Genomic DNA, 23,564 nt, shown 5'->3' on the forward strand with positions numbered 1-23,564 from the left:
ATTTGTGCAATACGGGAGCCCGGGCGTCAAATACTACCTGATGTAACTCAAGAGCAATGTTATTATACACCGAGTCATAAATGCAGATTGTTGATCCATATGCATGCGAATGGTGCAGATAGCTGCCGTGCGCTGAAGGAGCTTTTCGCATATGTACTTTGGTTCCTACAAGTGATCGACCTGTCTTGGGTCTAGTATTTCTACGGGAATGTCGCCAGGCGCTTTCTTGTTTTCCATGTGGATTCTCAAGGACGACAGACCGAAATCATGTTGGATGAGCCAAGACTTGAGGAGGCCGATCAGCTGATAGAGATGCAGATATTTTCAGTTCTATAAGTTTGTTGGTAACTCTAGTCTCTTTAAACGGCAGAGTGGAAGTAGAAACTGCATAGCGCAGCCAACTTTTTTTTTTAGTGGCTGGCGCGTACAACTTATGTTGATTAACCACATATGTGGAAACAAATCCATGCTCCACCAATATTCACTTGCATTAATAATCCTTCCCCCTTATACATACCGCTCCAGCTTCAGTGCTTCACTATAGTAGACATCAAACTAAATCATTTCATTTTTATTTTAACTTGTTGGTAGCTTAGCATATATAGTACATGTTGCGGGAGAACTGAAGAGTTGAAAACACATGTGACAACAGGAGGCATGTGGAATATGGCCGGACATGGCTAGCGTTGTTGTTTCTGACGCTGAATGAACTTGACGAAGTTGTGTCTTCATCCCATTGAGAGATGCTGAAATTACATTGGTTCCTAGAAGCGATCGTTGGTCTTGGCGTCTTTGATCTGTTTTTTTTTCTCTTGCTGCGGTTATTCTTATCTACTACCTCCGTCCTGGTTTATAAGTTCCCTTCATATTTTGTGCCAAATTTTGGCTAAAATTTTAACTAACAAAATGTTAATGCATGTCATAAAAAATTACATCGTTTCATTCGTATTTGAACATAGCTTTCAGTTATATTATATTTTTTGACATGCACTAATATTTTGTTAGTTAAATTTAAGATCAAAATTTGGCACAGAATACTAAAGAGACTAATAAACCAGGAAAATTCGTTTCTGATCATGAGCACAGCTGAGCCCTCATCGGCCCGCTGTTCTCGGGATCCTAGTGTTTACCCGTATTCTGGACAGTAGAATGCTGCGTATTGTAGATGTATTCTAAAATGGGCCTGCCTCATTTATTATGCTAACCAGAATCCCTGCGGCACCGTACAGGAGGAGGTCGGATGGATCAGCCATTTTTCTGGGCCTACCTGAGCCGTCTCGGATTGACGTCCTCCCTGCCTCGGCCTCACAAGCTTGCTTGCCAGCAGCTTACAAATTTGAATACATTTGACGCATATGAGCGATACAGTGGTCGACAAAACGCAGGCACGTGTCATGGAGTAGCTGACTGTAGATGCACACCGCCAGCAACAAACTAGCACCCACAAACGAGTTTTAGTCACGCTCAGGGGCAGCATCGAAGCCAATTTCAGTGATGCACAGGGACAGCACCCAGGCCAGTTTACAGTCAAGTTCAGTGACAATTTGAAAAACTATTTGTCATCCGGACATCAGCAGGTGCAAATTGGAAAATTCACATTTGTATCAAACAACTTAAAAGGTACAGAAAACAAATAAACAAATATTATAAATCCACACATTTCAGCATAGTTACAAATACAACTAGTTTACACTCAGGGAGGAACACGCGTGGGGGTCCATATAGAAATCACACACTAGAAAATTCTCAAAACGTAAAATTCGAGTTATCATACATGTTTCTCTAAGTTATTAAGAAGCAGCAGCGCCCAGCGGCCTGGTGCATGAAGTGCGACGGTGTCCAGCGATGCCACAATTCTTGCAGGTTGCAGGTTTGCGAGGCTGTTTTGGCATGTCACCCTTGTCAGGGCAGGTAGTGTTCTCATGTCATGGCAATTTGCAAATGCTGCAGAACTTTGTCATTGTACGTAGTCCTTCATACGGTGCCTTCTTCCTACTGATGCATGGTCGCCTGGCACCACATTTCTTGCTCGGAGCAGACAGTCCAGCATGTGCATCCCAGTTAGCAGGAAGGGTCAGATTGTTCTTGTTGTCAGCCCCCCCCCCCCCTCTAATGCTGACAATTGCGCCTGCCAATGCAATGTTGTTGTGATTCGCTTCTGCTGCTTGTCTATCCTCAAACCCTATCCCATCTCTTGTTTCAGCTAGTGGTGATACCTCCGCAATCATATCCTTCAAGCGAACCAACACGAGTTCATATGTCGTGACGGATGCATCCCCAAGCCTAACCAGCTCCATGGCGTGTAGGTAGAGAGTCGAGCTGCGGCAGGTGAAAGATTTGTTCACGACCTGGTTTCTTTTGAAGTGAGCAAGATGCTGGGGCAGGATGTCCCTAGCATATTTCGTCCATCTCTTGAGGATGTGCCGCTTCCGCATCTCCTTCATGCCAACATAGTCCATCACCTGAAACATTGGAAATCAAAATATGGTTTTTCGTGGATAGATGAGGAATGAACAATATTGAGATCCAAAAATACCTTCAAAGTATGGCAACAAAGCATCCCCATGTGGGTGAATTGCCCGCATTCACACTCGAACCACTCGCCGTCATCCAACATGGTCACCTTGTAATCAACCACGCTCCACTTCTCGCGTTTCTCGGCATCGTTGTGTCTTGCAATGTACTTCACAATTTCCTCGACCTGGTACGCCCAGCCCTTTTGAAAAGGTTCTCACCAAATTGTTCAAACATTTTCCTGGTGTAAACCTTATTTGCACATGTTCAATGGCAATATTTCCTCTCATGATTGCTCCGCTCTGTATTTCTCACAAAAAACTCATCATTAGAATTTTTCGACGACGTACACTGGCACAACAATTAGGAAGAGGGCACAAAAAAAATCTAAAAGAAATTGCTTACAATCCGTATCCTCTTCTCCCGGTAGCTCTCATCCGACTCACGGTCGAATTATAGCCTCATGTACTGTCGCACAAACACATGCATCAGTAGTGACCTCTTTGTGAAAGGCAGATTCTGAGATGAACCGAGGAAGCTTCCTACTATATTGTGCAGAAAGGTTCTGGAGTGACCTCTTCGTGAAAGGCACATTCAGAGATGAACCAAAGAAGCTTCCTACTATGTTGTACACCTTGTTGAGATTCACGTTATTTCCCCTAAGTTGCTTCACTAGATCTTTTGTGTAGACATCTATGTGGTTGTGCAATGGACAGTGAACCTTTTCACCACAAGTCAGTGACAATGAATGGTTATGGCTAGCCTGGTGCTCAGCAATGAACCATCCATTGTCAGATCCTCTCAGAAGCCTAATCATCGCAGGGCATTCGCACTGGCAGTACTGGCTGTTTTGCTGCTCAGGCTTCCCCTCTAAAACAGGAATTTACCAGCTGCAGTTAAGACAGACGCATAGCCAATGATCAAGCGGATTAAAATAAAATGTAAATTCTTGGAGTGTTGAGTCATATGTACTGACCAAGCATCCACACACAATTTCCTACATACACTTTGTCTGCTCGACATTTAGATGGCTCTTGCCATATCTTATACCAAATTCGAGCTCCCACAAATAATTAAAGGTTGTAGAAATCGTATACTTCTCTGAGAGAGTCAAAATTCATTCCAATTTCTGGCGTGACCACACTGTCTGAGGATTTATCAGCGTACCTCCTGATTGTTTCTTCCAATGGACTAACTCCCCCAGGGCATGGTTATCTGTCAGCAGGTGCACGTCCAACTCTCAACCTGCAAGGGAAAAATATCCCAAGTTTTGTAGACGACATCTCAATTTATAGCAACACCTTTTTTTAATCATGGAAAACCCCCCATTTTACTGATCAGTGACACAACCCACCAGAGAACAGACCATGCTTTCTGCGACAAACGGATCAGCATTGCATTTTACAACTACTACCTCCATACGAAAATATAAGATGTTTTTGCAGTTCAACATCTTATATACAGAGGGATTACTTGGCAGGGCATCCAAGGCACCCAATTTCATATCATAATTTTCATATCACAATTCTAGCAGGGCACCCAACTCCTTGATTTTGTCTAATGATTTTTTTTACCTACAAAACAGACCAATCTACCTGTGTCACACGGTTAACATTTAAAACCTCACCATGAATTAACTATAAAGTGACATAAATTATTTTTTTGCCAAGACATGGGGTTCTAAAGGGCTGCCAATCGACCCTAGTGAGCACAAATCCAGACATCTCCTAAAATGACACAGGCATGTAAATTGCAGAGTCAATGTCACCTCCTAATCCACCCAGGGGCCTCTGGGTTCACTTTCCCAGTGGATTCCATGGACTGTGTCGGAGACTCCTTCCTCTTGCCGCATGTGTCACGTTGGTCAGCAGCGCCGCCAAGGTGCCCCACTACAACAGTTCACCAAATCCTTCGTGTACACATCTATGTGCTTATGCCATAGCCAATGAACTTTTTCACCACAGGTCAGAGAAAATGAATTGGTTGTGGCTGGAGTGGGAACTGGCTCCTCTAACTTCGCTCCTATGAAGTTAGGGAAACAATACCCTAACTTAGTCTGTGAACCATCAGATGGGAAATAGATGGCCAAGATTCTGCACTGTTCACATGGGGTGTAGCATACTGTTTGGACGAGCACTGTAGCTAAAATCATTGTTTGTTACCTTACCAATTGACACTGTTTAAGAACTGTAGCGATAGATCTCAGCCATTTATTCTAGATCCAACGGATGAAATGTGGCTAAGTTAGGCTCCTAACTTCACAGTAGCTAAGTTAGAGGAGCCGGTTCCGCTGGAGTGGTACTCAGCAATGTACCATCCATAGTTCGCAGCTCTGAGCAATCTGATCATTGCAGGACACTCACACTGACAAGACCTGCTATTCTGCTGTTCAGGTTTCCCCTGCAAAATGATTTTTCCCTCTGTGTCAGGTATATGAAAATAAATCCAGTCCAAGCAATATGTAAAAAAACTGCCATTTTTTTTATTTATGGTATTAAGTGCTAACCGAGCATCCACAAACGATCTCCTGCATACACTTTGTCTGCTCAACATTCAGACGGCTCTTTCCATATCTTATACCAAATCCAAGCTCCCAAGAATACAGGTTATAGAAATCGTATGCCTCCCCAAGTGAGTCAAAACTCATCCCAATCTCTGGCTTCACCACATTCTCCAAGGGTTTATCAGCATACCTCCTGATTGTTTCTTCTAATGGAGTCGCTCTGCTTTGACAGGGTGCCCTATCTGGAGGGGCGCGGCCAACTCTTAACCTGAAACTAAATTCACATTCATTTAGATGATGCAATAGTATTTCATTTAACAGCCTGGAGGGCATGTTCTTTTGAGTTTCATTACAATCATTCACATGATCAGCCAAGAAAACTATATAATTCCATGCGAGGATGATATGATCTGCTGCAGAAACCATTTGGGAAGCTAAATTGCATGCATGGATGACTGCCCGTCAGAGGATTGGCTACTTGGCGGTAGTACTAATGCACACTAGACATCTATCGACATAAGGAATAAAAATCAGAACCATATATACAGAGTAAAAAAACACTCAATTATATGTATACCTTCTGTTCCACCCTGGTGCGTCTGAGTTCACCTTCCCGATGGACTCGGCGGACTTGAGTTCGAGACTCCTTCCTCTTGCCGGCAGATTTACTCTACTCAGCAGTGCCGCCGAGTTGTCCAAACACAACCGTGCACGATGACTCGACGTGTGTCGGTGTGGATGGCCCAACAACCATCGAAGCGAATGGATCTGGCTGCTCAACATCTGCACTGACCTCTTTGAACTGGAATCTGCGGCAAATTCAACAAATCAAAGAGCAGTCACTGACCTTTTATAAAAATTCAAAAAAACAGTTTCCGAGATGATGCAGTTATTTTTCATACGATAGTGATACCGTGTTTTTTTTGGTTTCATTTACATATGGATAGCACGCTATGCCCATAGAACACTAAGTATTCTAATTTCGCGGATGGTTGGCAACTTGGCATGGTCTGACCGGGAGCATTATATATGCTAATTGCATGCATGGTTTATTACGAGAATCATAGGATCAGCTTGTTGACAGTAGTACCCATGCCCACTAGACACAGACTTTGGCAAATAAAAAATCAGAATCATGGATCTAGAGAAAAAACACTCATTGCTATGTATGCCTTCAGGCCTGGCCTGGTGCATCTGGGTTCACCATCCCGGTGGACTAGATGGATTGAGTTGGAGACTGCTTCCTTCTCTGGGCGGAATTGCTCTGCTCAGCAGTGCCGCCGAGTTCTCCCACCAGAACCGCGCACGACGAGTCGGCTGTTGCCGGTGCCGATGGCCCAACAGCCGTCAAAACTAATGGATCTGGCTGCCCATCACCGGCAATGACCTCTCTCAGCGGGAATTAAATGTTGAAAATATGAGCAAATTACTACGAGATTTAATCCGAATAAACAGAAGATAAATCATGACCACAGCAGCAGAGATTAAACTAATCATGCGAACTAGCATAGCAAATGAACATATCACATCTAGGGCACATACTAGAAGCATGAATTCTACCACGATCTCGAACAGGAAGGATAGAATCACATACGGTGCAGCGGGTGCAGCACCGCCGGCGTTGACGTTGTCGCCCATGTCGTCGAGGACGAGGTTGCCGAGGTCGGGGAAGAAGTCGTCGTTCACGAAGTCGTCGCTGCCAGCAGTCGCGCGAGTGCGCTCCCCAAAAACCTGATCGTCCCTCTCTCGTACAGGATCACGAGAGGCGGGGTTCCGGAGGCCCGCTGTCCCTTCTCGCGGTGCACGCCGGAAGGAGGGATGGAGAAGACTTGCTTGGCGGCGCAATGATCTGGAACGGTGGTGAGAAACCATACGAAGCGGCGGCGGCTAGGGTAGACGTCTGCCTGACTATATAGTGCGGGCCGGGTAGGTCGCGGGAGTAAACCCCACGTCCGAGTCGTCACGATCCAAAAGAATCAGAAACGGTTCAGTAATTAACGCGTCCGTTAATTATTAATTAATGACTCATTAATTTTCCCATGCAACAAAAATATAACCCGCGTCGTGGCGTGGCGTGGCGTGGCGAGGCGAGCGAGGAGGAGGAGCGCGCGTGTAGGTCTTCTCTTCTCATGCTCATACAAGTGGTAGAAGAGCTCACCTTATAAAGAGGTGCAACTCTCTCTCAACTTCCGGGGTGGGACTAAACTTTAGCCTCACTCATTCCACTCAGATGTGTGCATGAATGGGCCAAGAGAATTTCAGAATTTTAGTTGGGCTTTGGGCCAAAGGCCTACTAGCAAAATTCCAACAATCCCCCACAAAGTCTCATTGGCACATCTCATCATTTAGTTCCAAAACATTGTTTTATATATCGGTGCTTAGTGGAGACAGTGAAGTTGAACTTCCACTTAGAAATTTATGCTACACTAGATCACAACTTGAATAGTGGACTATGCCTTGAACTACAAGTTTTCTGTGAAACTAGTTTCACATAAATTCTTGACCGATACTGGGCTGCCGCAAGGCTTCCCCGCGGGTGAAGCGTATACGTCATACTCCAGGGCCTTTCATGAATTTATTAGAGAACACCCAATTCTCACAGACTGCGACGTTAACAGTCAAATTCATATAGGTGTGTTCCTCAGAAGATGTTCTGCAGGACAACATCTCTGCTTACCCGAATAAACCACTTGGAACACATTAAGATAAGTATCAACCTGCCATGCAGATCAGGAGAGTATTGCATCTTCACGGAGTGGGATAATTAATATAGGGATACTCTCCTTCCAGCTGACCAACAGCTTGTCTCCCACTTCTACTTCACGGGATCTCCGATCACATAGAGTGGTTTATCACTATGGACAACTCATGCGGTGGGTCTCAAACCCATCTCCATCGATGCATTATCTATCACATTACGTGATAGACCCTTTGTGAAGGAATCTGCTAAGTTTTTCGATGTTTGGATATAATCCAACGTAATAACTTCGGAGTTCCTCAATTTTCTGACAGATTTTAGTCTCCTCTTCACATGCCTTGAGGACTTCATATTGTCCTTAGAACTGTTTATCTTGACGATCACAGTTTGATTATCACAGTTCATCAGGATAGGGGGTATTGGTTTTTCAACCATAGGTAAGTCCATCAAGAGTTCACGAAGCCACTCTGCTTCAATAGTGGCAGTGTCTAGTGCTGTGAGTTCTGCTTCCATAGTTGACCTCATTAAGATTGTCTGCTTGCAAGACTTCCAGGAAACAGTGCCACCACCAAGTGAAAAAACATAACCACTTGTGGCCTTAATCTCATCAGCATCAGATATCCAGTTTGAGTCACTATAACCCTCCAGTATCCTTGGATACCCGGTGTAGTGAATCCCATAGCTCGCGGTGCCTTTCAAATAGCGCATAACTCTCTCAAGCGCATGCCAATGATCATCTCCCGGTTTTGACACAAACCGACTCAGCTTGCTCACAGCAAAAGAGATGTCAGGCCTCGTGGCACTCGCCAAATACATAAGCGAGCCAATAATCTGAGAATACCTCAGTTGATCTCTAGCAATCCGTCGATTCTTTCGAAGCAACACACTAGCATCATATGGAGTTGGAGAAGGCGTGCAGTCGCTATACCCAAAACGACTCAAGACCTTTTCCACATAATGAGACTGAAGCAGTGTGATCCCACCATTCTCATCTCTCAACAACTTGATGTTTAAGATAACATCAGCTACTCCTAGATCCTTCATCTCAAAACAGCAAGATAAGAAATCCTTAACCTCCTTGATTAAATCAAGTTTGGTTCCAAAGATCAATATGTCGTCGACATACAGACAAAGAATAACTCCTTCGCCCCCACCATAGCGATAGTACACGCACTTGTCACCATCGTTTACTACAAAGCCGACAGCAGTTAATATTCTTTTGAACTTCTCATGCCACTCCTTAGGAGCTTGTTTAAGGTCATATAAAGACTTTAATAACTTGCATACCTTTCCTTCTTGACCAGGTACTACAAAACCATCTGGCTGATCCATGTAAATTTCCTCCTTTAACTCTCCATTGAGGAAAGCCGTCTTAACGTCCATTTGATGAACGAGAAGACCATGTGAGGCAGCCAGTGATAGTAGCACCCGAATTGTGGTCAGTCTAGCCACGGGTGAGTAAGTATCAAAGAAGTCTTCACCTTCTTTCTGGGTATAACCCTTGGCCACAAGCCGTGCCTTGTACTTTTTAATCGTACCATCAGGTCTAAACTTCTTCTTGAACACCCACTTACATCCTACAGGTTTGCACCCATAAGGACGGTCAGTGATCTCCCAGGTACCGTTAGCTAAGATGGAATCCATCTCGCTACGTACAGCTTCCTTCCAGTAGTCAGCATCAGGAGATGCATAGGCTTCTGAAATAGTCCTGGGTGTGTCATCCACGAGGTACACAATGAAATCATCACCAAAAGACTTTGCAGTCCTCTGTCTCTTACTCCTCATAGGAGTTCTATTGTTACCCTCAACAGGATTCTCAACGTGTTCCATCGCAATGGTGGGTTCAGGAATTACAGTGAATTCCTCACTAGATGGAGTAGGTATCTCCTGATTTGATGAACTCGACATATCCTTCATAGGAAATATGTCCTCAAAGAAAGTTGCATCATTTGATTCCATAATCATACCAACATGCATGTCGGATACCTCAGATTTTATTATCAAAAATCTATAGCCGATGCTATGAAAAGCATAGCCCAGAAGAACACAATCCATGGTTTTTGGTCCAAGCTTGCACTTCTTGGAAATTGGTATATTGACTTTCGCCAAACGACCCCAAGTACGTAGGTAAGAGAGTTTCAACCTTTTTCTTTCCCATTCCTCAAATGGAGTCATGGTCTTATGCTTTGTGGGAACTCGGTTTAGGACATGACACGCAGTCATTAGCACCTCCCCCCACCATTCCTTGGATAGACCCGAAGTGTCTAACATGGTGTTAACCATATCAGTTAGAGTTCGGTTCTTTCTTTCGGCTACCCCATTTGACTGGGGTGAGTAGGGAGGCGTCCTCTCATGGATTATACCATGTTCCGCACAAAACAGATCAAATTCATTGGAAAAATACTCTCCACCACGATCGGACATAAACCGTTTAATTTTTCGATCAAATTGGTTCTCTGCCTTAGCTTTATAGTTTTTAAAGAAAGTCAAAGCCTCATCTTTTGATTTCAGAAGATACACATAACAATATCTAGTGAAGTCATCAATCAACGTCATGAAGTATCTCTTTCCACCTTTTGTCAACACGCCATTCATCTCACAAAGATCAGAATGTATAAGCTCAAGTGGTGCCAAGTCTCTTGCCTCTGCAGTCTTATGGGACTTGCGAGGTTGCTTAGCTTGCACACATACTTGGCACTTGGAGCCTTTGACAGTAGAGATTTTCGGAATTAAATTCATACTGGCTAACCGCGTCATGCAACCAAAGTTAATATGACAGAGTCGTGAATGCCAAATATCAGACTCATTATTGTGGCAAACATTATTAATAACTTTAGTGCAAATATCTGACAAAGATAGGCGGAACAAGCCTCCTCACTCATAGCCTTTTCCAACAAATTGTCCACACTTAGAGATTACAACTTTATTGGATTCGAAAACCAACTTAAAACCATCTCGACATAAACGGGAACCGCTAACGAGATTTTTATTGATGGACGACACATGATGAACGTTCTTCAGACGCACAGTCTTCCCCGAAGTAAACTTCAGATCGACCGTACCAACACCTCGAACGATGGCATGTGACCCGTTCCCCATCAGCACGAGTGAAGTCCCTGTTGCCTGGTAAGAAGAAAACATGGAGGCGTCAGCACAAACATGTACATTGGCACCGGTGTCAATTAACCAATCAGGGGATTGAAATACTGAAAGGATGGTAGGAAAAATACCGTACCCTGATTCTTTCATATCAGTATCACCGATGACAACATTAGCAGACTTGCCGCTCTTCTCATGTTCGCGCTCCTCAAAGCGGTTAGGACACTTCGGAGCCCAGTGATTAGGATCACCGCAGACATGGCAAAGTCCCTTCCCCTTCTTATGAGAATTCTTCTTGAAGTTGGTAGAATGTGATGGCTTGTTCTTTGTATCAAACTTGCCTTTGCCCTGAGTTTTGTTCTTATTGTTTTTGAACTTGTTGGGCTGGGAGTTCTTCTTCTGTACCATGTGGGCACTAGAACCTCCCTCAGCAACTCGAGCACGTGTGTCATTTGCTCTCGCCTTCTCTTCAACATCAAGAGTACCAATGAGATCTGCAACGAAAAACTCCTGTCTCTTGTGTTTCAGGGAAGTAGCAAAATTGTTCCACGAAGGTGGAAGCTTGGCAATGATGCCTCCGGCAACAAATTTGTCCGGCAACACACACTTGAAGTACTCAAGTTCTTTTGCGAGCGACTGTATCTCATGAGCCTGCTGTACAACAGGGCGCTCATCAGTCATCTTGTAGTCATAGAATTGCTCCATGACGTACAACTCGCTGCCGGCGTCCGAGGCACCAAACTTGGCCTCGAGCGCAGCCCACATGTCCTTGCCGTTGTCAAACTACATATACGAATCCATAATGGAGTCATCAAGAACAGTCAGAAGAGCGCCTTTAAAGAGCGTATCGATCTTCTCAAAAGCTTCCAGCTGTGCTGGATTAAGATCGCCCTCAGGCTTGCCCTTGGTGGCATCATAGCAGCCCATGGTCTGAAACCAGTAGACTACTCTCGTGCGCCACCTCTTATATTGCGCCCCCTTAAAGGCAGGCGGCTTCAGATGCGCAGTAAAACCACTCGGAGTAAATTGCCTATAATTAGGTTTTTGGATTGTTGGAAATATGAGAAAATTACTACGAGATTTAATCCGAATAAACAGAAGATAAATCATGACCACAGCAGCAGAGATTAAACTAATCATGCGAACTAGTATAGCAGATGAACATATCACATCTAGGGCACATACTAGAAGCATGAATTCTACCACGATCTCGAACAGGAAGGATAGAATCACATACGGTGCAGCGGGTGCAGCACCGCCGGCGTTGACGTTGTCGCCCATGTCGTCGAGGACGAGGTTGCCGAGGTCGGGGAAGAAGTCGTCGTTCACGAAGTCGTCGCTGCCAGCAGTCGCGCGAGTGCGCTCCCCAAAAACCTGATCGCCCCTCTCCCGTACAGGATCACGAGAGGCGGGGTTCCGGAGGCATGCTGTCCCTTCTCGCGGTGCACGCCGGAAGGAGGGATGGAGAAGACTTGCTTGGCGGCGCAATGATCTGGAACGGTGGTGAGAAACCATACGAAGCGGCGGCGGCTAGGGTAGACGTCTGCCTGACTATATAGTGCGGGCCGGGTAGGTCGTGGGAGTAAGCCCCACGTCCGAGTCGTCACGATCCAAAAGAACCGGAGACGGTTTAGTAATTAACGCGTCCGTTAATTATTAATTAATGACTCATTAATTTTCCCATGCAGCAAAAATATAGACAACGTGCGCGTCGCGTCGCGTCGCGTCGAGGCGTGGCGTGGCGAGGCGAGCGAGGAGGAGGAGCGCGCGTGTAGGTCTCCTCTTCTCATGCTCATACAAGTGGTAAAAGAGCTCACCTTATAAAGAGGTGCAACTCTCTCTCAACTTCCGGGGTGGGACTAAATTTTAGCCTCACTCACTTCACTCACATGTGTGCATGAATGGGCCAAGAGAATTTCAGAATTTTAGTTAGGCTTTGGGCCAAAGGCCTACTAGCAAAATTCCAACATTAAAGAAATCGAATACGAGTCAAACATATATTTGTGCTTGGGTGTGTCCGGATCGAATTGAAGAAATTTATACAGTTCAGACATTACCTATCTACCGGATCTAGCAGAAATTCGAGCCCGTTGTGGCGTAGGCCTGCAAACTCCGCCATACCATTCGCCGCCACCATTGTTTCGCCTTCCGCCGTCAAGATAGGGAGGTTGGGGGGAAAAGAATTCTATGAGACCAGGTCTCACGCGAGACCCATCCTGATGAATGCCACGTGTCATTTATCAGGACAGGTCTCACCTGCTAACTATGAGACCTAGTCTCATGTATAATTTTTTTTCCGAGGTTGGGGGGAAGGGGAGAAAGGCTTCCCCACACTTCGTCCACCGGTCAACATTGCGTTGTGTATGCAGTTGACGATGAACATAGTATTCTGATCCCACGCACAACTTTTTGTGACGGAGGCGAGCCACGGCTCGGCTTGTCACCGTAGCCCGCTGGACCAGATCCCTAGACATGTACCTACGACCCAGATAACATATTCAGATGCCACTGCTCTCAGTAACGCCGCTCTCAATAAAGCATTCTTATTTTCTCCATGTGTTGTTCCTGTGTATTATTGCTTAGATCCAAGGCATATGCTCCCATATCCTGAATAGAAGCTACCCCCGTTGAAGGAAAATGTTGAGAAGTTGATACATGAATAGGCCCTTGAGTAACAAATTAGGTAGGCATGTATTTGTTTTTAAAGGAGGACGACCACGGGCCTCCGCAAGGGGCAATGCATGCAACCATTTTATTAATTACTATCTTTATCCTGATTTATTGGTCCTCTTTGTATTTTATGTCAAATTTTGACCAAAGATTTATTTAATTAACAAAATGTTAATGCATGTCATAAAATGCTAATGCACACCTCTAAGAATGATGCCCCCAAAGGGGGGGGGGGGGGATGACACGGGAGCGCCGCGGTCATCCGATCGACTGTAGGCATGTATGGTTGCTGTAAAACACTAAGAAATTGAACTTGTGGGGTGACATCAAAATGGTTGAACATAGATAAGATGAAATTACTCAAGACATTGGTTGCCTTTTAGTTCACTTTATTTCTAATGCTCTTTTAGGTAGTGCTCGGGATTGGCTGTGTGGTAGGATTGCCCAGAATACTATGTATCCCACTGGCTAATAAGAAGCCAAAACATCTGCAACCATAGAGTGTCAAACCACTGGGCTCACGCGATACCTCGCAACAATACCACCTAAACCATTCTTAGTCTTCTCTATAGTAGTCCTGCGAGAGGACATAGCTTGATGCCTTGAGCACAATAATATCGAGGTGTGTTGACAGATACTACAAGCTGCACCTGGGAGCAAATGCTTCTGTTGAAACATATTATTGTGCTGATGTTATTCCATGTAAAATATTTACTTACATATATTCATCTACTTTGCATGTATGTAAATTTTTCATGAGAAAGAGATGAGTTTTGCGCCCTTTGCAAAAGAAAAATGTTTAGTGATATTATCTTTTAACATTTTCTTTGCTATTTTTGGGAGTCTGAATATGAGAAGTCTTCTTGCACTATAGCAGCGCTTGACCAAGATAAGAGATGGTGTCTTGTCGGAATGAAATTTTGGAGTCACAAACATAGCCTGAGCTCCTTGTAGTTATGATAGTATGGCCACACTTCACAATGATTCATAAGGCAGGCTTACTTTCAGAAGATATGAACTCTTGGAATTATCCAGTACCATGTGAGAAGCAAGGACTGCCACTGAGTGCTAATGAGCCATTGGATCAGTGGTAGGTTTGCAATTGTTAGAGTAAATTACATATGGTTGTGAGCTTAAAAGAGAAAGACCACCCTCTTCCTAGACAAAAACAACACCACTGAGTGACTCATTCACACTACTCATCAACTACCTTCTTGAACCCTTTTTGTTGGTGATTGAAGACCCACCGCTAAAATCAAAATGCTACAACTACAATGGGACCCGAGTGATTGCCTTGCTTCAGCTTGGCGAGGAGACATTAATTCTTGACGGCGTGGATGACGTTTGCCTTGGGCCTTGTATTCAAGTGACTTGGGATCTTGGTGGTTCACATCGGCTTGAGGGCAAGCCAAATTTAAGGGAAGGGGATTGTCAGCGACGTACCCTATATTCAACTATCCGTCTTCCTCGTTGAGTTGTGTTCGTGTGCGCGTGCGAGAGCGCGCGTGTGTAATTTGACTTGTACTTTGGATTCATGTCTAATTAAGTGAACTAGTCACTAGTAGCATGTTTCTGACACTCTTGCTTCTCTCAATCAACTGTATTGATTTACTACTAGTGCACGTACGCTATGTCACAAAAAAAAAACGTGTGCACATTGGAGGTTATGAATTAGATATAGGTTACAATGTTCTAGAGATAAAACATCTCTTTGTATCGCAAGTCTCTAGGCCATCCAAGTTTGTACCACTGTATATGCTCTCATCTTGGTCAGACCAATAAACACTGATATATTTATGATTCCTATATAATTTCCCACAAACTGAGCTTGGTTAATCTCTTCTCATGCATCTATTTATAAGTAATAACACATAACAAAGCGGAAACTTCCTAGTTGTACAACCGTTCTTGCCAATTTGAGCTTTTGGGAGAAACAGTTGATGTATAGAACTTATAACAATGTACCAGTTGCCACCCATGGACCTTCATCACATGAGAGTACATAAATGCTCCACCAACCTTGTAGGACAATGATTTTCCCCTTATATATATATATATATATATATATATATATATATACACACACACACACACACACACACACACACACACACATATATATATATATATATACATATATATATACATATATATCTCACCTTGTCATCGCTGTGTAGATAGCACACCCTATACCTCCATTTAGTTTTAGTGTGTGATAGCACACAAACATTGGAGAGAACATATGACAGAAGAGCCAAAGATATGTAACAAACACACAGAAATGGGAGGCATCGGGAATAGAGATGAGTTAAGTATTGGTCTTGGATCAAGTTATTCTGGAATACATAGCTTGACCAAAATCACAACAAGAGCGGGGTGACCGGGTGGCACTAGCACCTAGCTTAGTACATCATGTAGGGAAACTCACATAAACAAAGGAAAAAAAATGGGAGAGAAGAATCAAAGAGTTGAAAACCTCAAGTGGGAATAGGAGACGAAAAGACCATGGGATTGTTTTCCTTTTTTTTGGATAAAGCTTCGATTTTTTCTGTGGATGAGTGAAGTTTGGACAAGAAGTTTTGCTGCATCTTCCTAGCTAGAAGATGGATGTTGAAACTGCACTGCTTAGTGTCCCTCTCTTGCTTTCCAAATGGATTGTGGGACGTAGCAATTCCATCTCTTTCTCTCTCTCTCACCCTAATCATTCCTGCTCCTCTGTGGCACTGCTTAAGAGCATCTCAAGATGGCAATGGGGCTCCAAAAACCGCGTCCCAGCGGGTTTTTACCCTATTAGGGGACGGGGATGGACGTCTTTCTATTCCCGTGGGGCTGCTGGTGGGTACAATATAAAACCCGGCATGTTTCGCGGGTTTAAACCCATTTTAGTAGTACCCGAACCCGAAAGCCGACAATACCCATCAAAATACGTTTTTTTGCATGTCACTGATCCATCTTGACTCAAGCAGCCCAAAGCCACGACGCCTGAGTGGCCGAGCTCCCCACCGTTGAGGCCCTTGAGTAAAAACCAAACCCCCTACTATTTATCTTATGTTGTTGCTGCTGAAATATACTATGTTTGTTGCTTAAACATGCTGATATTTGCTGATGCAATATGCTCCTATTTTTCTTTCAAATGCTACTATTTTCATTATCTGCTTGTGGGGACAGGTTCCCTGTGGGTTTAGAAAACCCGACGGGTTTAGGGGACGGGCAAAAAACTAGCCCCGTGGACGGAGGATCATCCGCCATCACCGGTGACGAGTCTCCTAGTAGCAGTGCTGCCAAGGGCACCATGGACGACGCGACTAACAGTGAGAACAGAGAAGGGGCTAGAGCTTCTTGATCTTGACAATGATGAGTATGTTGGACAGTTGGAGCTGCTCAGGTTTTGATTAGCCAGTCATATGATTTTCTGGGCCGTGGCTTTGTGCAGCTCACGTACCTATGCATTGTTAATTACGTATTGAAAACTGTATACGACGGTTGTAATTAGCAGCAAATGTATAAGAAAAAAGGATTAGATATATGTGTCCTTCACTTGAGAATACCATGAATATGGAATTATTTGTACTGAAAACATGTTAACGATGGCAATGATTATTGATACAATGAGCATGACTATGTGTATCTTGTTTTCCATGTGGATTATGAACGATGACATTACTAGAAACATGTTTAAAGAGTGAAGACTCAATGAGGCAATTTGTTCATTTGCTGGTAACTTAGCATGTTCAAACCATGAAGTGAAGTAGAAACTGCTTAGCATAGCCAACTTTTTCACAGTAGCTCGAGCGTTTATGGCTAATTTGCTAGTAGCTTTCAATGTGAACCAGTAGATTGTACAATTTATGTTGATTGATGACATATATATTGAATGCACGCTCCAAAGTTCACTTGTCTTTATAGTACTTCCCCTTTATATATACCGCTCACTCTTCACCAGAGTAGATATCACCCTACAATGTTTCACTTTATTTTAACTTGTCGGGTAGCACCTTCCACGAAGAAAACCTGGTTCGATACCACATAGCTTAGCATACAATGTAGGGGAAATCACATAAACAAAAGGAAACTGATTTGAGAGGGGAGAGCTGAAGAGTTGGAAAAATGTGGGAAGATGAGGCTTCAGGAATGTGCGTAGAGCAGTTGTTCTTACTGGTACTGAATGGACTTAAGCTAAAAGTCATGGCTTCATCTAAGAGAGAAACATATGTTGAAATCACTTTAGTCCCTTGAAGTGATCGACCCATCTTGGGTCTAGTATTTGTATCAGGTAGATCAGAGTATCGGTCTTGTTTTTCATGTGGATTCAAACATATTCGTGGACTTGACGATGCTATAAGGAAAAAAGGTTAGTTATTTGTGTGCTTCGCTTGACGATACCACGTAACAAAAATATCTTTTTAGATTGCCCTTGTATTTGGAATCCCCAACACTGAGAAGATCCTAGCACAGGTCTTTGTGACATCACTGATTAGAGTGATAAATAAGCATATATGCGTGTGTCTTGTTTTCCATGTAGATTCTAAAGAACGGCATACTGAAATCATGTTTACTGAACCAAGACTTGATGAGGCAAAGCAGCTAAAATAGAAATGCAGATATTTCAGTTTCGTAAGTTCATTGATAACCCACTTCTGTTTTGCGAGGGTTACTATGGTTCTCCTCCGTGCTACTCCCGAGCAGCAACGCCGTTGTTGCTCTGGCACCTGTACTACCATCGACACCAGTTGCAGAGGAAAGCTCGGTCCATTGCTGTTGGGTTCCCCCACAGCCACCGGACGTCACGATACCGGAGGCCAGTGTAGCCATTCGACAGCCAATGTCTCTCCCAAGAGATGAGCCATAGCCAGCAGCAGGCTCAGTCGGCGCTTTGAGACTCTCAGTCCCAGCTTTTAATGAGCATATGGACGGTGGATCACCCTGTCGTCACTGGTGACAGTCGTCTAATAGCCAATGGGCAGCACCGCCAACGGAGAGAACACAAAAGGGCTTGGAGCCACCTCAATTCGAAGAGGGCGAGAGATGTTGGAGCCCATATGTTTTTCCGCAGCCATTCATACAATTTTCTGAGTTGTGCGGTTCACATAATCCACACTTGTTATACGCTGCTTGTAATTAGCATCACGTCTATTTATATAGGGAAAATGGAATTGTGATTATGAGTTATCTGTGTGCTTTTCACTGGACAGTACCTCATGCTTTTTTATTTATTTTGTACACCTCTCCGAAATCCCTAACACCAAGAAGACAGTAATGACACAACTTGGTTCGTGATAAAAGTAGGCATAACTGTGTGTGTCTTATCTTCCGTGTGGATCCTGTAAACATGTGGATTCTGTGGTGTTAGTGTGTGCGGTTCGGTTCACATATCTAATTATCTACACATTGTTAATTAGGTATTTGAAACAGTATAACATGGTTGTAATTAACAACATGTGTATTAGAAAAAAAGGGATTATATATCTGGGTGCTTCACTTGATGATACTAAGGAGTATATAATTTTTAACCTGTATATAATATTCCAAATATTGAGAAGGTCATATTAACATAGCTGTTTGTGATAGTAATGATTAGTGATAAAATGAGCATATTTCTGTGTGTGCCTTGTTTTCACGTGGATTTTGAACAGCAGCATACTGAGAACATGTTGAAAGAAGGAAGACTTGAGGATGTATAAACCGTGAAATTAAGTAGAAGCTGCTTAGACTAGTCACAATGGGGAGTAACTTAGAGTAGTAACATGCATATGTTACTACCTCCACAGTGGATAGTAACATATGTGTTGTGTCATGCATCACTTCATTTATTAGGTTATAGACTCATCTTCTCTTGATATGTGTGATGTTATATTAACTAGCTATGTTACCCCATGCCTCTCTTTCTTCATTAATTACATGCCACGTCATCTATTTTGGCTAGATAAGTGTGATGTTACCACCTATGTTACTCCCATTGTGGGTAGTCTTAGGGTAGACAACTTTTTTGCCATAGCTCAAACTTTTATGGCGAATTGGCTAATGGCTTTCAAATTGAACTGGTAGGTGTGTACTATTTATATTAGTTGACGACATATATATACAAGGCCATACCCGAGAAAATGGAGGCCCGGTGCGTAATAAAAATTTAGGTCCTTCATATAACAATTGTCAATTTCAAAAATAAAATGCTACGGAGTAGAAGATATATATCATGTGAGCACTTTTACAGTACCCTGAAGTAAATATGATCCGTCCATTTGTTCTAATCCGATGGCTCAGCGTAATGGGTACTCCAGCGGAAGTGGCAGGGAGTACCATCGTCAAAAGGCAGAGAGTACCTCGAGTTCAAGGGTAATGTTGTAATCTATAGGATAATTAACGGTTTGGGCGCATGGGCTCTGTTGTAACCCTCACTTGAAAACCCTAATTTCGTGAGCTAGTTCTGCCGGCCATGGGGACGGACGGGGCCTCGCCGACAAGCACGACACAGGTGGTGTCCAATTAAACAAGATCACTCAATCTCGTGGTCGCCCGCAGAAGTCATGGCGTTGGAGATGCTGGAGGAGACCACGTGATGGAGATGGTGTCGCCAAGGACCAGCGCCTGCGATGCATCCTCCGCCGCAACCTGCAAGTGCACGATCTGCTGCCAACAACTCCATCCATCGTGGCCGGTGTGACACGCAAAGACGAGGAAGCTGGATGTGCGATGGGCAGTCGACGTTGGCACCATGTGCCCTCGATTGGGGATGGCGGCGGCAAGCACTGTGCACTCGATCAATATTAGCAAGAGAAAATGACTGTGAAGATAAACGTCGATGGGGCCTTTACCCTGGGCAACCACCAAGCTGGCTGGGGTTGCGTTTCCCATGATCACACGGGCGAAGTACTGTTTGCTGCGGCAGGAGCACTAGGACATGTCACGGAAGCACTACATGCGGAAGCACTTGCATTATTGCATGCAATAGCACTGGCTGAAGCTCATGGCATGGGGCGAGTCGTCTTTGAAACGGACTACTTGGGCCTGTCCAGCGCCATCACCACCGATGCTTTCGACCGTTCAAGCCTGGGCGCCATTTTCAGGGAGGCGAGATTTCTTCTTCAGTTCGGCTTTATCCAGTGGAGCATAGCACACTGCCCACGCTCTTGTAATGTCCCAGCACACGAGCTGGCCTCGATGGGTAGGCAAGGCATGTATGGGAGCCAATATGTCTGGCTCTTGAACCTCCCCCCCCAATGTAACCGATGCAGTGACCGCCGACTTGGTCGGTCCATCGTAATTCATGGAATGCAAGGTGTTCGAATTCAAAAAAGAGAAAAGGACGAAATTACCCCTTTGAACCAACGGTTAGATCTGACTGGTACTCCATCTACGGGAAAGGAGTACCCGGGTACTATAAAAAACCTCTATCATGTTGGTAGTGAAATTGTTTGAAGAACTAGATTTATCAGAAAGAGTTATCAAAACATGTCATCCTTCTAGCATTCTTTGATACATAATCTTTCATTAGTTTTCATCTAGTTTGGGTTGTTTACCACGCTTGCGACATGGTGGTCTTTCATTATTTATTCATAAGAAATCTTCTACAAAATATTATTTGATTGTTTCACTAAAAACATATCAACAACACCTTCTTGAGATCAAGTGGTTCATTCGCTAGAAACTTACCATGCATTGCAAACAAATTATTAGGGAACATGAGACAATGGGGTGACCGGTGATAAGGTGTGTCTCTCTGGTAGTCTGGTTTACGGTCTGTTCCGCTTGCTCCTGTTGATGAATCGGTGGCCAAGCTCTTGGGTCTGGCCTCCAACTCCAGTGGATGCATCGAAGTAGCATAGGCAGCAAGAAGCAATGGAATTTGAAAAATCATAGGAGAGATGATGGATCGAGAAGAAAACACCAAATAAATTGATGGTGGATTGAGGATGGAGTACCTACTCATTGCAATAACAGATTTAATTTGGAGAAACCGTGGAAGAAATAATCCACAGGAACTGCCATGGTGCAATTGTAATATTGGAAGAGGAAGAGATTTGGCCGTCTGCGCTTGTGTTGGTCGCTGGAAGATAAGAGAAAAAGAAAGAGAATAGGAGGCGTGCGTGAGATTTATGTTGAGTTAATAAAGATACAATTTCCAACGAGTACTGCATATTGGTCAATGCCTTAGTTAGTCATAGAAGTAGTCATTAGTACTCCCTCCGTCTAGGTGTGTAATTCACCTTACGAAAATCAGATTTTTTCAAAACCTTTAGGCGTCAAACATTAACTTCCTCTTCGATCCTCTCCTTGCCTCGTTAGCCAGCGTGCTTACCCTTCCGTTTTTCCTCTTCTCAAGTGTAAAATGATTCTGCATGCTGTCTTTGATGATGCGCATGCACGAGAACGACCACTGCATGCATCACGGCAGGGCGTTGATTGGGCCTGCTTGAAGAGCTGAAAAGGCATCCTAATAACTACATATTAATTGCTGATTTTGCTTCCATTTATAACAACGCTGTGGTTGGAAGATTTGCTCATCCTGGTGCTCCTTCTCATCCAATCTACAGTCACCTAGGTCGCGCTACTACTCCTAATATGACTTACTCACCTAGACAGAGGGAGTACTAGTATCACATAAAGAAAATTGAGGCCCCTGCTCATCCGGGGGCCCTGTGCAGTTGAACAGTCTGCACATGTGTCCGGTACGGGCCTGTATATATGCATATACCACTCCAACTTCAGCAAAGTAGATATCACCTTACATGGTTTCACTTTGTTTTAACTTGTCGGGTAGTGCCTTCTCCAAACGTGTTGGGTAGCACCTAGCTTAGCATATCATGTAGCAGCAATCAAATAAACAAAGAGATATGATTTGCGAGGGGAGATTAGAAGAGTTGAAAAACACGTGGGAATAGGAGGCTTCAGGAACGTGTGTAGAGCAGTGTCTCTTCTTTATCCATGATGAAGTTAAGCTACAAGTTGGGGCTTCATCACATAGAGAAGCATATGCTGAAATTACTTTAGTTACAACAGGAATGACAGTAGGCTCAGTATTGTTTATCATGTGGATTCCGGAAGTCGAGACAGAAAGCTGGAAACCTAAAATTCCTTGACTCGTTGATGCTGTGTATCTGAAGTTTTTTTTTTGTTTGCACATGTATCTGAAATCCCCAATACCGAGAAGATCTTAAATGACATAGTTGTTTGTGATATCACTGATTAGAGTGACAAGCATATATGACCGTGTCTTGTTTTCTTAAATGACATAGTTGTTTGTGACATCACTGATTAGAGTGACAAGCATATATGATCGTGTCTTGTTTTCCACGTGGATTCTGAAAGGACACAAACTGAAATCATGTTGAATGAGCCAATACTTGAGGAGGCAGAGCAGCGGAAATAGAAATGCAGATATTTTCAGTCTTGTAAGTCGGTTGGTAACTCGTGTCTGTTTAAACAATGGAGTGTAGCCAACTTTTTCTTCATGTCCACAATAGTCTGTTTAAATATCGTCGTGATATGATATTGCTGATACGGCTGACAGCTTTGATGTGTACAAAAGCGAGATTGGTTAATCCCTAGCTACTATGACAGTGCCAAAACAATGTATAAAAATGGTTAATCTCTTGGCTCGCAGAGCAAAGCCAGAGGAGGTGTGACAAAAAAGAAATGTCAGAAGTGGGGTTTGAACCCACGCCCTCGTAAGAGGACCAGAACTTGAGTCTGGCGCCTTAGACCACTCGGCCATCCTGACTTCATTGATTATTTGGAAGTATTAGCAGTATTTAATATTTAGTGAAATCGGTTTTTCGTTTGGAAGTTTTCGGGCTGTCTCTAGGGAGAGCAAGTTCTATCACTACCATAGGCCCGTGGCCATCATCCATCACTTGAAAATTATGTTATTATTTTTTCTCTTGTGAACAGGTAAGAAGATATTTGTTGAAATCCTTGAGCGAGACCTTACATCATACAAGGGAGAATCGGTTTTTGCAGTACAATCTGTTGGAAGAGCATGCTGAACCTGCGACATGGAATGGTAGAAATCATATTTGTGCGTTATATACCAAAACATTATTCTGTTGTTTAAATTGATTGTTCTCACCAGGGTCCTTGCCG

General features: G+C 43.7%; 1 non-coding gene and 1 pseudogene across 1 annotated transcript; both read right to left on the reverse strand.

Annotated features, from left to right (window-relative positions):
- Window positions 1–1,768: 1,768 nt before the first annotated feature.
- On the reverse strand, window positions 1,769–12,951 carry LOC123057569 (uncharacterized; annotated as a pseudogene).
- Window positions 12,952–23,118: 10,167 nt separating this feature from the next.
- TRNAL-CAA (transfer RNA leucine (anticodon CAA)) lies at window positions 23,119–23,202 on the reverse strand. The gene has a single exon. It is a non-coding gene; the product is annotated as a tRNA-Leu (tRNA).
- Between the last annotated feature and the right edge of the window lie 362 nt (window positions 23,203–23,564).

This window comes from Triticum aestivum, chromosome 3A, assembly GCF_018294505.1.
Source record: "Triticum aestivum cultivar Chinese Spring chromosome 3A, IWGSC CS RefSeq v2.1, whole genome shotgun sequence".
Lineage (NCBI taxonomy): Eukaryota > Viridiplantae > Streptophyta > Magnoliopsida > Poales > Poaceae > Triticum > Triticum aestivum.